The 9747-nt window shown below is 37.1% G+C and overlaps 1 long non-coding RNA gene across 1 annotated transcript; it reads right to left on the bottom strand.

The window, feature by feature from the left end:
- Positions 1-5241: 5241 nt before the first annotated feature.
- On the bottom strand, positions 5242-7114 carry LOC112450890. Its single transcript, XR_003039617.2, has 3 exons — positions 6970-7114; positions 5650-5830; positions 5242-5464 (listed from the first exon to the last, which is right to left on the bottom strand). It is a non-coding gene; the product is annotated as an uncharacterized LOC112450890 (long non-coding RNA).
- Positions 7115-9747: the final 2633 nt, after the last annotated feature.

Below are 9747 nucleotides of genomic sequence, written 5' to 3'. Positions count from 1 at the left end.
TGGTTTCATTACCTTCTGCACAGTTTAGCACTGGATAGGATTAGCTGTTAATGACCCTTCCAACTAAAAAGGGTGATTCAGATGGACGGCGTTCAGCCTGTAAAGTCACCATGAAATGCATCTTGCTAAGAAAGGCTACACTCTTTAAACTCAAGGTGTTGTTTTCAAAAGATGTGTCTAAATCCAAATAATTATGTACACTTGTTATTAATAATTCCACCATTTGAAAATAAGTATGAACAACTGTAACAAAATTATTTTAACCCTTTTTCAAAGTTATGATTAGTTTTTTTTAGTCTTCTAACTAATATCATCATTTGAGGAGAAGCAAGACATCAACACATAGTAAACTAATATTAGCTGGAAAGAGTTGTCTTTTGGATCATACGATGACTGCTATACCACTCATCGTCTACAAGTACGTTATAACATTAGTGAGATTTGATTTCATGAACTCTAAATTTATCTGGGCAACTTAAGTTTGGGCCTGCTAAGATCTATTATTCAATAAGAGAGCCCGGACTTAATCTAAAGTGTATCCAGGAAATTTGCAGCAGTGGCCTGGTGCTCTTGAAATTAAATTTGTCTGTCGTATTTGCTTTTTATTCATAACATTCACGTATGTGAATAAATGTATGACATAACTTAATTGTCCTGCTTGGCTCTGCTTAATTTGTGCATGTAAGATAAAGTGAGGTGCGTGCACACGTGGGACTTTGTGGGACTGTAAAAAATTCTCAGCAGGGACAAGGATCAACTCCAGTCTTATAATCTAGTATTTTTTTATTTACCATTCTTACATACAGCGTGTAAATATATATGTGCAAGACAGATAAGGAAAAAAGTGTTTTCTGCCCAACTTTGAGGCACGTGGTATAGCTTATTTATACGTGAATACTACAAAAACTAGAGATATTGCATTTTCTGCAAAAATGGAGTGTGAATGCGGAGTGCTGCAGAAGCTGAAACTCAGTTATTAAAGAGAAAAGAAACAGAACGTGAGCAAAAAGCTACATGTAGAAGGCTAGCTAAAAGTTGCAGAGTTTTAACTAAGCTTAAACGTGCAAAAGTCTAACTAAAAGCAGCAAAACATTAGCTAAAAGCTAAAAACAGCAAAAATATGAACAAAAGTAACAAAAGCATAGCTAGAAAGCTAAAAGTAGCAAAAGGCTAGCTAAAAGCTAAAGTAGTAGAACAGTAGCTAAAAAAATAAAAGAAACACAAGAAGCCAAAATTACAGCAAGTATTATGAAGCAGATTTCAAAGAAAACAATGGTCTGAAAGAACCTGACGAGATTTCAATGTATTTTTATGAGGAAAATATTTGTGAAGGATGCAAAATATTTTGAAAAGTATAAAAGTTACAAAAACCAAAAGTCATAGCACCCATTTCCTGAATGATGTGAATGTTTTGATGGGCTTTATGAATGGCTAAAATAGTACAAAGAATGGAAAAGAATGGTCAATCAGCATTAACACAAACATACGCCTATGCATACAGTATTTTTTTCTGTTTTTTTCTTATGTAAAGTATATATAGCACCTAACATGTGCAAAAAAATATTCAGGAATGTGTACGCACAGACAGAATCTCTGATACCATAAAGTTAGCTCAACAGTTTATATTTGTTATGACCCTTAAAACGAGCTCTTTAATTAGGGTCAGATTGGCCTTTTGACAGGACATACTTTTATTAAATATAATGTTATGATCTGTGGCATACTGTCTCTGTATGGGCTGAATGGCTAGGGTTTCCAAGCTGTAAACTCAAGCATAAAAGGTCAAGGGCCATTTGGGCATGGAGAGTGGATTTGGCAGCACCGTCTTGTCTCTCTGATAGGTAATAAAAAAACAAACAAATTAAAGCCCTGTGCAGCTCCCAAGACTGGTGGCATTTACACAGTGACCATCCGCTTTATGGCGGCAGCATTTGCCAAACTCCGGTCGTTGTCTCCACATGTGTCATGGACCTATTTTTCGCCCAGTGATGTAGGCATCTCTGCATTTATGAGAAAGCTGGTCCAACAGTGGCAGAATTTCCATCAGGAAAGGTCAGACGTATATTACTAGTTGTTTTAATGATTGTATAACATAAACTACAAAAGACTCAGGAGGACAGGGGCACTTTTTAAAAGACTGCTTGTGTGCAGCATTTGCATTTGTCTGCAAAATTCAACAATATATAACAATATATAAAGCAGTTAAACAAATGTACCCTATATTCTAATCTTTTGAATATTTCAAATGGTAGCTGTACATGGGAAATTGAGTTTTCAAAGGCAAACATCCAATTAAAGCAACTGTGACCCTATGCTATTAGCTTCATTTGCAAGTTTAATGTACAAAGCGTCTGTCAGGAAGCTACTAACTGAGGCCCCATATTGCCCAGTGTCACTCCATGTCATTTTGATTTAGTGATTTATGGAGCTCAGACAGTACAGGAACATAATGTTAAAACATAGCATGTTGTCGGCAGGGGATCCACACTCAGACTGTTTGTAAAGGTTCACAATGTTCTGCGTCCTTATCATTCCTGAACTAATCCTGCTTGTTCATCCCTGGACTCACAAACGGCAGCGTCGGGTTTCTAGCAGTCTTCAGGCTACTCTGGGACCGTGATGACAGCAGACAATCCCATAATAGAGTTCAGCTCTTATTATCAACATGCTGTAAAACTGTATGAAGGTGATTTTCATGGTCTAATATGGAATGTCGGCCTGTTTAATACACCTGATGTAGGGATAGATCTGGTATTCCGCATAATAGAATATCTACTTTTTAGATGGAGCTCTGCTGACAGGAGTACTGTTTTCTAACTTTAATTCTTAACAATAAAAATGTTGAGCAATTACTCTAAAAGAGAGCTACACATAATCCAGGTTCATACTTATAATTTTTTTATTATTATTTTAACAGAAACAAAATCAGTGTCTCAGCCCTCAAGCTCGTAAGACAAAAAGTGTTGGTTCTGTATACAAACCAAACCCTAATTACACATCTGTTGGTGATAACATAACACCACATTTGATATCAGTTTTAGATTCATTGGTTGTCTGATTAAAAACTTTAATTATTTCCATTTTTTAAGTGACTGACATTGGTCAAACCTGAGCATGCTAGGAGACACTCAAGTGCAAGTCATATGCATGGGAGGGCGAAACATTCAGGGGTAACAGACCCTCAAAATATGTGGCTTTTGCTGAGCACCCACACACTGAATATAAAACTATCAATGTCTTATTAAAATTATTCATTTGGTTATTCAAGCAATAATGATAAGACTTTTTTTAAACTTTTTTTTGCCCAGGCAAAGGACTGCGACCCACTGAAAATGTGTCGCTACCCAAAAGTGGGACATGACCCACCAGTGGAGAATTGCTGGTCTATCACACATTTGCCCATATTTCTTCGCTTGCTATTTTTATCCTTAAAGCTCAGTTGATTGTATGAATAACTGTTAATCATATACTTTACAATTTGTTATAGTTTTAAGGCAAACAAACAAACAAAACGATTGGCTTTAGACTGCCATCGACTGACTTGATTTGAAAAATATTTATCAGCCAACTTGTTTCTCAACACTTCACTACACTTTTCTGTTTTTTTGCTACAGAGAACACACTACTGGAATGTGATCATTAATGCACAATTAACTCCACAAAGCATGCAACGCTTTGCTTGATTTTATCTACAGCTGCCTGGAACGCTAAGATGCAATAAAAAATGTGTGTCAGACACACCAATGTAGGTTAAAACTAACAAAAACAGACACTCCTTTAGCACCTATCTGCAAATATGAACCGTTACAGTGTTGTTCTATGTGGTCTCTTGCTGCCCTCTAGAGTACTACTCTACCTCCCTTTATGGCTCTTTCACACACACAAACACACACCTACACACAAACACACACCTACATAAAAGCACTAGCAGAAACACACAGATCAGTGTAAATTTTGAGTCACAGCAAAGTGTGAAAAACAGTCATGATGTACATTTTTCAAGAGCCATGCACATTTCTAATACAAAATTAGAATAAATAATAGTGTAAAGTTTAAACTGTGATAAATACATCCCTTTAAAGAAGTCAAACTGAAACACATGAAGTTTGTTTTTAGTTTACTGACATCACCTGTGTTCACTCAGGAGTGACGTTAGTCAGCATTTGTACTGGTGGCGGCAGCAGCCTGGTAAACGGGATATAAATAGAAAGAGTTGTAGCAGAGCAGAGATATAAATCATATCAGTAGTGGCAACAGGAATACAAACAGCAACAGAAGAATTACACCCAGTGAGAACCAACTGCAGGCTGAATGTCCAAACCCACTTTTTGTGTCCTAAATTGGGCTTAAAAGTTGCACAACCCAAAACAGGAATTTGTTAATTGAGACAAATTTTGGTGTGGTAGTAGCTGAAAGTCATCCCTAACACATACTCTGAGTGTTAACGGATTACACAAGGTGTTTAAAATTTTGCTGTTAACTATTTGGTGTCAACTCTGCCTAAAACCTAGATGAAATGGAAATCAGTAGGCTTTATGCTGCTAATAAGAAGCTTCAGGACTTGATGATAGAAGCATTTTTATTATTTATTCTAGCTTTAGTGGTAATTAAGAACCAGCACAATTACACAACATTATAATTTTACTTGACTGTGGTTGTGATGCTTAATAGGTTGCAAGAGGAGTCACGGGTAATTGAGAAAGTATTGGTTAAAATGGTTACTTAATTAAGGATTTTGAAGAATCAGTGAGAAACTTTTTCAACCAATTTTTGTTTTACCCAGAGACATTTTTTACTAAGACTCTCAGAGTTCTCCACCCAAAGGGTTAACTAAAGTCTGTGTCTTTATATCCCCCCTTTGTAATGGTTTAAACTCTTTAAAACATGATGGTGCCTGCGGTCTCTTTCTCTGCATAGCTATGTGGTGATGTCTCCATCAGCGAGGCATGTAGTGAGCTGCTTCTGTGATCCGTTTAGTGTCAGCAGAAGTCCTGCACATTCCCCCAGGTAAGCTCCTGTCAGACTCCAGACAGGTGAGGCAATATTAAGAATAACAAAGCGGAAGACGAATCCTCGAGTTGCCCCTTGAGGCGATCGGGCACAAGGCTTGTTTTTACCCTAGACTTGTCAAATTCTGAAGAAAAAAAAAAGGACTTAAGGAGAAGAATAACCCCAAGAGCGAAACCACCGACAAGAAGCAGAAGTTTATTCATACATTTTATCCAAAAGATCTAGCCTGTGTTCCTCGTGTTAAATTTACAGCAACAAAATCTTAACAGCCATGTCAATAAGTTTGTTACAAGTGATGTTGACAGAAACATGGTAAACTGGTGTGTGGTTTTTTTTTTAGACTGGCTGCTGAGTGGCCATCCAAGGCGGGCAAGGTGTCAGGCGTCCTCCTGGGTGCTCAGGCCATCTGTTTGTGGTCCTACTTTATCGGGGAGTATGTGTGGCCGTTTTCTGCCTAATTAGGTCCAGTAAACAGGCACTCATCAAAAAGCAGCTGCTGCAGTCCCCATTAAGGCACATACACACACTTAGATACACGTACGTACGCATGAGGACACAAAAACAGACATGCTGGAGAGATAAAACTGCACAAACAGAACCATAATGACTGCTGATGATCAGTTCAGGGGGTGGACTCACCTTCATCACTTGGTACACACTGAATCCTGAGGGCCTTCCTTTGACTAAACAACTTATTACAAAGTAGAGAAAAAATATTTTGATTTGCACGTTTGTGTGTCCCATTCTGTATTGCAGCACTGCATTATCTCAGCATCCTCTTGTGAAGGCAGGCAAAGGGAATGTCTGAGCTGCAGATGAGCTGTAGAGACAGAATAGTTGCCACATTATCACCTCAGAAAAATTACAGGGAGCAGGAGAGTGTGAACAATCAAACACCTAATAGCGCAATTATGGGGCTGGTCTGCAGAAGAAGTAAACAAGCCAACAGGAAAAGTTGCATTTCCACATCAGCCTCCTTGTTTGTGATTTCACACAACAAAGTAAACTGTAAACTGGAGGGAAGTACACTTAACCACACTGGACGTTTGCCAAATTTCCATAGGGCATTAGCAGCCAACTGGTGCAGGCTCATTAAAGAGCACAGAAACCTATAACCATTAAAAGGCCATTAGGCAGCATGTAATTTTGTGGAACTAAATGGCGGAGAGTAATCAAAAGCACATGAAGCCCAGCTGGGCGACTGGGCAAACTGTTTCGATTAGGGAGGAATCCATCATCTACAATGGCAGCTATTTGGGGGGTCAATTTTCCTGTGCACTCGTTTCTTTCCCTCTGTCACTTCCACTCTTACTCTCTTTCTCTGTCTGAAGTTTTCATGTTCTTTGTCATTAGGATCATTACGGTTAGTTAATGCTGCAGCCAGTGTTCGAAATAAAGCTGCAACATGATAAATGCCTGTTTTTATACTGGTACTATTAGACTAAATCACAAAGTGAAACTGTTCCATGAGGTGCATTTGCCTAATCCTCATGTCAGCTGTGGACACAGTTTCCAGGAAGTTTAGGAGCAAATTACAAATCCCAAAATGGAAACAGAACACACCAAATCCTATAAATACATTCAGAGTAACCTCTACTTAACATTATTGTGTTTTTCTCTCTAGTCCTGGTGGTATTGTTTGATTGTGCAAACCATAAAAACCGAGGTGACAATTACGGATTTCAGTGAAACATTCACTCCTAGGTGAAACAGTTTTCGAGAAAAGGACCAGGGTCTTGCAAAAGTTGTGTTAAACTCTCAGAGTGGCTCCTTGTAGTGGTAAATGGTGTCTCAAAGTAAGTTTATAATGTGTGAAATGTCGTTAGGCCAGTCAGGCCTCATATTTCTCAGGACTCAGTGGCTTTGGGGGCCATAGTGACAAGCCAGACTCTGATTAGTCAAACTGGGAGGGAATTAGAACAGACATGCTTTCCAGGAGTTAAATCAAGTGCACAGTACCTTGTTTCACCCAGGTGGTGTTCGAAGTCATACCAGAATATTAAGAACATAGATCATATTTCTTTTGTTAGAACTTGACTGTTTTAAAGCACACCGCAGTCCTGTAAAGAGAGCATTAAAGAAGAACTCATGTAATTTAGACATTTTGTTGATCTTATTCTGCAAACTGTGATTTTACATTTTATGTTTTTGACTCGTTCCATATCTTGTACCTTTGCCCGTTTTTCTCAGTTGGTTTTGCTTTCTGCTCCCCCTCACACCTGGTCTCAGCTACTAATGAACACATCTGTTCCTTGTTAGTCTTCAGCTCCCTCCAACGAATATTTAGTTCCTGATTTTCAGCATATCTGGGGGTGCTCCACAAAGCAGGGTTCAGTGAAAACTCTGAGTTACTTGACCTGAACTTAAGGAGTTTTCCATTCCAGTAAGAGAAGTAAGTGAAACGCCATCACCATGGTAACAGACAGTCAATCAGTCTGACTGATATCAAAGCAGAATTGCTTAAAAAAACCTGATATATAGATATATATATATATATATATTTATTTATTTATTTTTTTTTTTTTTTTTTTTTTTAATTGTTGTTGCTTTTTGAATAGTATCAATTTTCATCAGATACAGTAACATTCTCCATTATTCTTTGTTTTTAAATAGTCTTAAAGAGATGCTGCCTAAATATCACTGATGTTGATAATAACTAAATAACCCTGAGAGTGATTAACCGGTGTTTGTTAGTTGTTATTCTATAAAAATCATACAGATATAAAACATCAATATCTGCCCACAAGCAGGTGGTAAAATATCACCAATCAAGCTCAGAAGTCTAAGTATCATATTTAGGCAAACTCTGTAATCAAAATGGCAACTTTTAAAACCAGTTTATGGTTTTAAGAATCTCATTTTAAAGACAAATCTTCCTGAAAACAGTTTTTCCACACCAACATTTTGACTAATAAGGTTTTTTGGAGGAGTGTGACTGATTTAATTTCTTTAAATATTTGACTCTTAATAGGAATAAGGAAGAAATCAAAATAATGTTAAAAACAGCTGACATTAAAGTAAAACCTCTGGGATAAATTAAAGAGCTGAGCTGAGCTCATGCGTGTCTCCATTCAAACTGCACTTACTGTATTTGGTATTCAAAAATGGTCCAACTCTGTTTTTTGTTTGTTTGTTTGTTTGTTTTCCTGTGGTTGCCACAGTGAATTGAGGTATTCAGACTCCATTTGAGGATGGCTTTGTATCGCACACGTGCACACTCTTAACTCAAGGGTAACTTAGAGCTATTTAACGTTCGTTTAATTAGCCTTTCTGGAATTAAAAGCCTGGAGTTTTCTCACACTGGGTATGTTAACTCTGAGTTTCTGAATAAACTCAGAGTTTGTTAAACCTCCTTTCTGGACCAGTAAAGACAAAGCAAACAGCAGAATTTTATGTTTATTTGGAACAATCAACCCATTTTTTTATTCTTAACATGTTTAACACAACTAGAACCTAAGAATTAAATGCCAGCTCCACATTGTTAATCTTTGCTGTGTATAATATTTGGGAATAAAAATGATTGATTGTTCTACTTCAGTGCTTAAGTTCCCTAAGCAAAGATTAACAATATGGAGCAAACATTTAATTCTTAGGTTCTTCTGATTTATGTTCATGTCTAACTAACAGTTACTGCTTTTATTTTGAAATACTAAATCATTAGAATCTGTTTCTGTCCACATTCTTGCCTGATATGTTTGATGACAGATGCACACCTGCTAAATCATCAGTACAAAAAGATAAGTGAAGTGGTAAAACAAAGGAAGGATAGAGACTCCAGTGCTCTTTTCTTTCAACAAAAAATGTCTGTTTAACAATAACTTACTATTCAGGAAACGACATAAAGCCTACAAAATATTAAAATGAACCCCAACACCTTAGTTGAAGTACTCAAATTAGTCACTCAGTAGTCTGTTTGGTATCATATTCAAGCATAAGAGTTTTATTTTTATTTTACTTCCAACTTTCAGGATAACAGTAGTGTTAAACATGTTATTAGCAGTCTAGTGTTTTACCTCTGAAACTAGAACTCCAGTTAAGCTCCGCTTGCTGTAGGTCAGAATAATAAATGCCTTTTGACATTGAACATGCAAATGTATTCCAGCTCCTCAAACACATTACAGAGATACAAGCTTTTAATCTCACAGAGTGCACTGAGAAATTTGTAGGAATGCAAAATTCACTCCAGACTTTTTATAAGCTCATTTTGTGGAAGACAGATGTTGCAAATCCAACTCAATTTACTTGATTTCATTTATTTTAAAGAGTCACTGACTTCCAGCCAAGACTTCAATATGCTGCCCAGTTAATCTGGGAAATGAAGGAGAGAAAGTGAGTGTTTGCCTCATAAAGGTGCTCCATGCCTTTTTGCAAAAGAGAGTAGAGAGAACACAATTGATCATGGTGCATTTTATTGCCTCTAAAGTAACTTTATTTAAAACCCTTTCTGTTTCAGTCTGATTATCTTTTTAAACGTTGCTTAAGTTTTGCGTAGGAGCTTGCACCACCTGATCTCCGTCCTGTCTTTTCTCCTTTTCGGATGCCAGTGCTGCCTTTTTGCATTAAAAAAAGTCAAGCTTGTAAAAAATAAATCAAACTATAAAACAGACTGTCATTCTGTTTATTTCTTGTTGTTGTTTTAAATTGTATTACGTGTCTTCAAATACCAGATTACATTTAACCCAAATGCTCGTGAAATTAAAGGTCTAGAATTCTACAAATGAATACAGCCCGTCACTT

This window comes from Kryptolebias marmoratus, linkage group LG22 (assembly GCF_001649575.2).
Source record: "Kryptolebias marmoratus isolate JLee-2015 linkage group LG22, ASM164957v2, whole genome shotgun sequence".
Lineage (NCBI taxonomy): Eukaryota > Metazoa > Chordata > Actinopteri > Cyprinodontiformes > Rivulidae > Kryptolebias > Kryptolebias marmoratus.
This window is presented reverse-complemented; position numbering and strand designations above follow the sequence as displayed.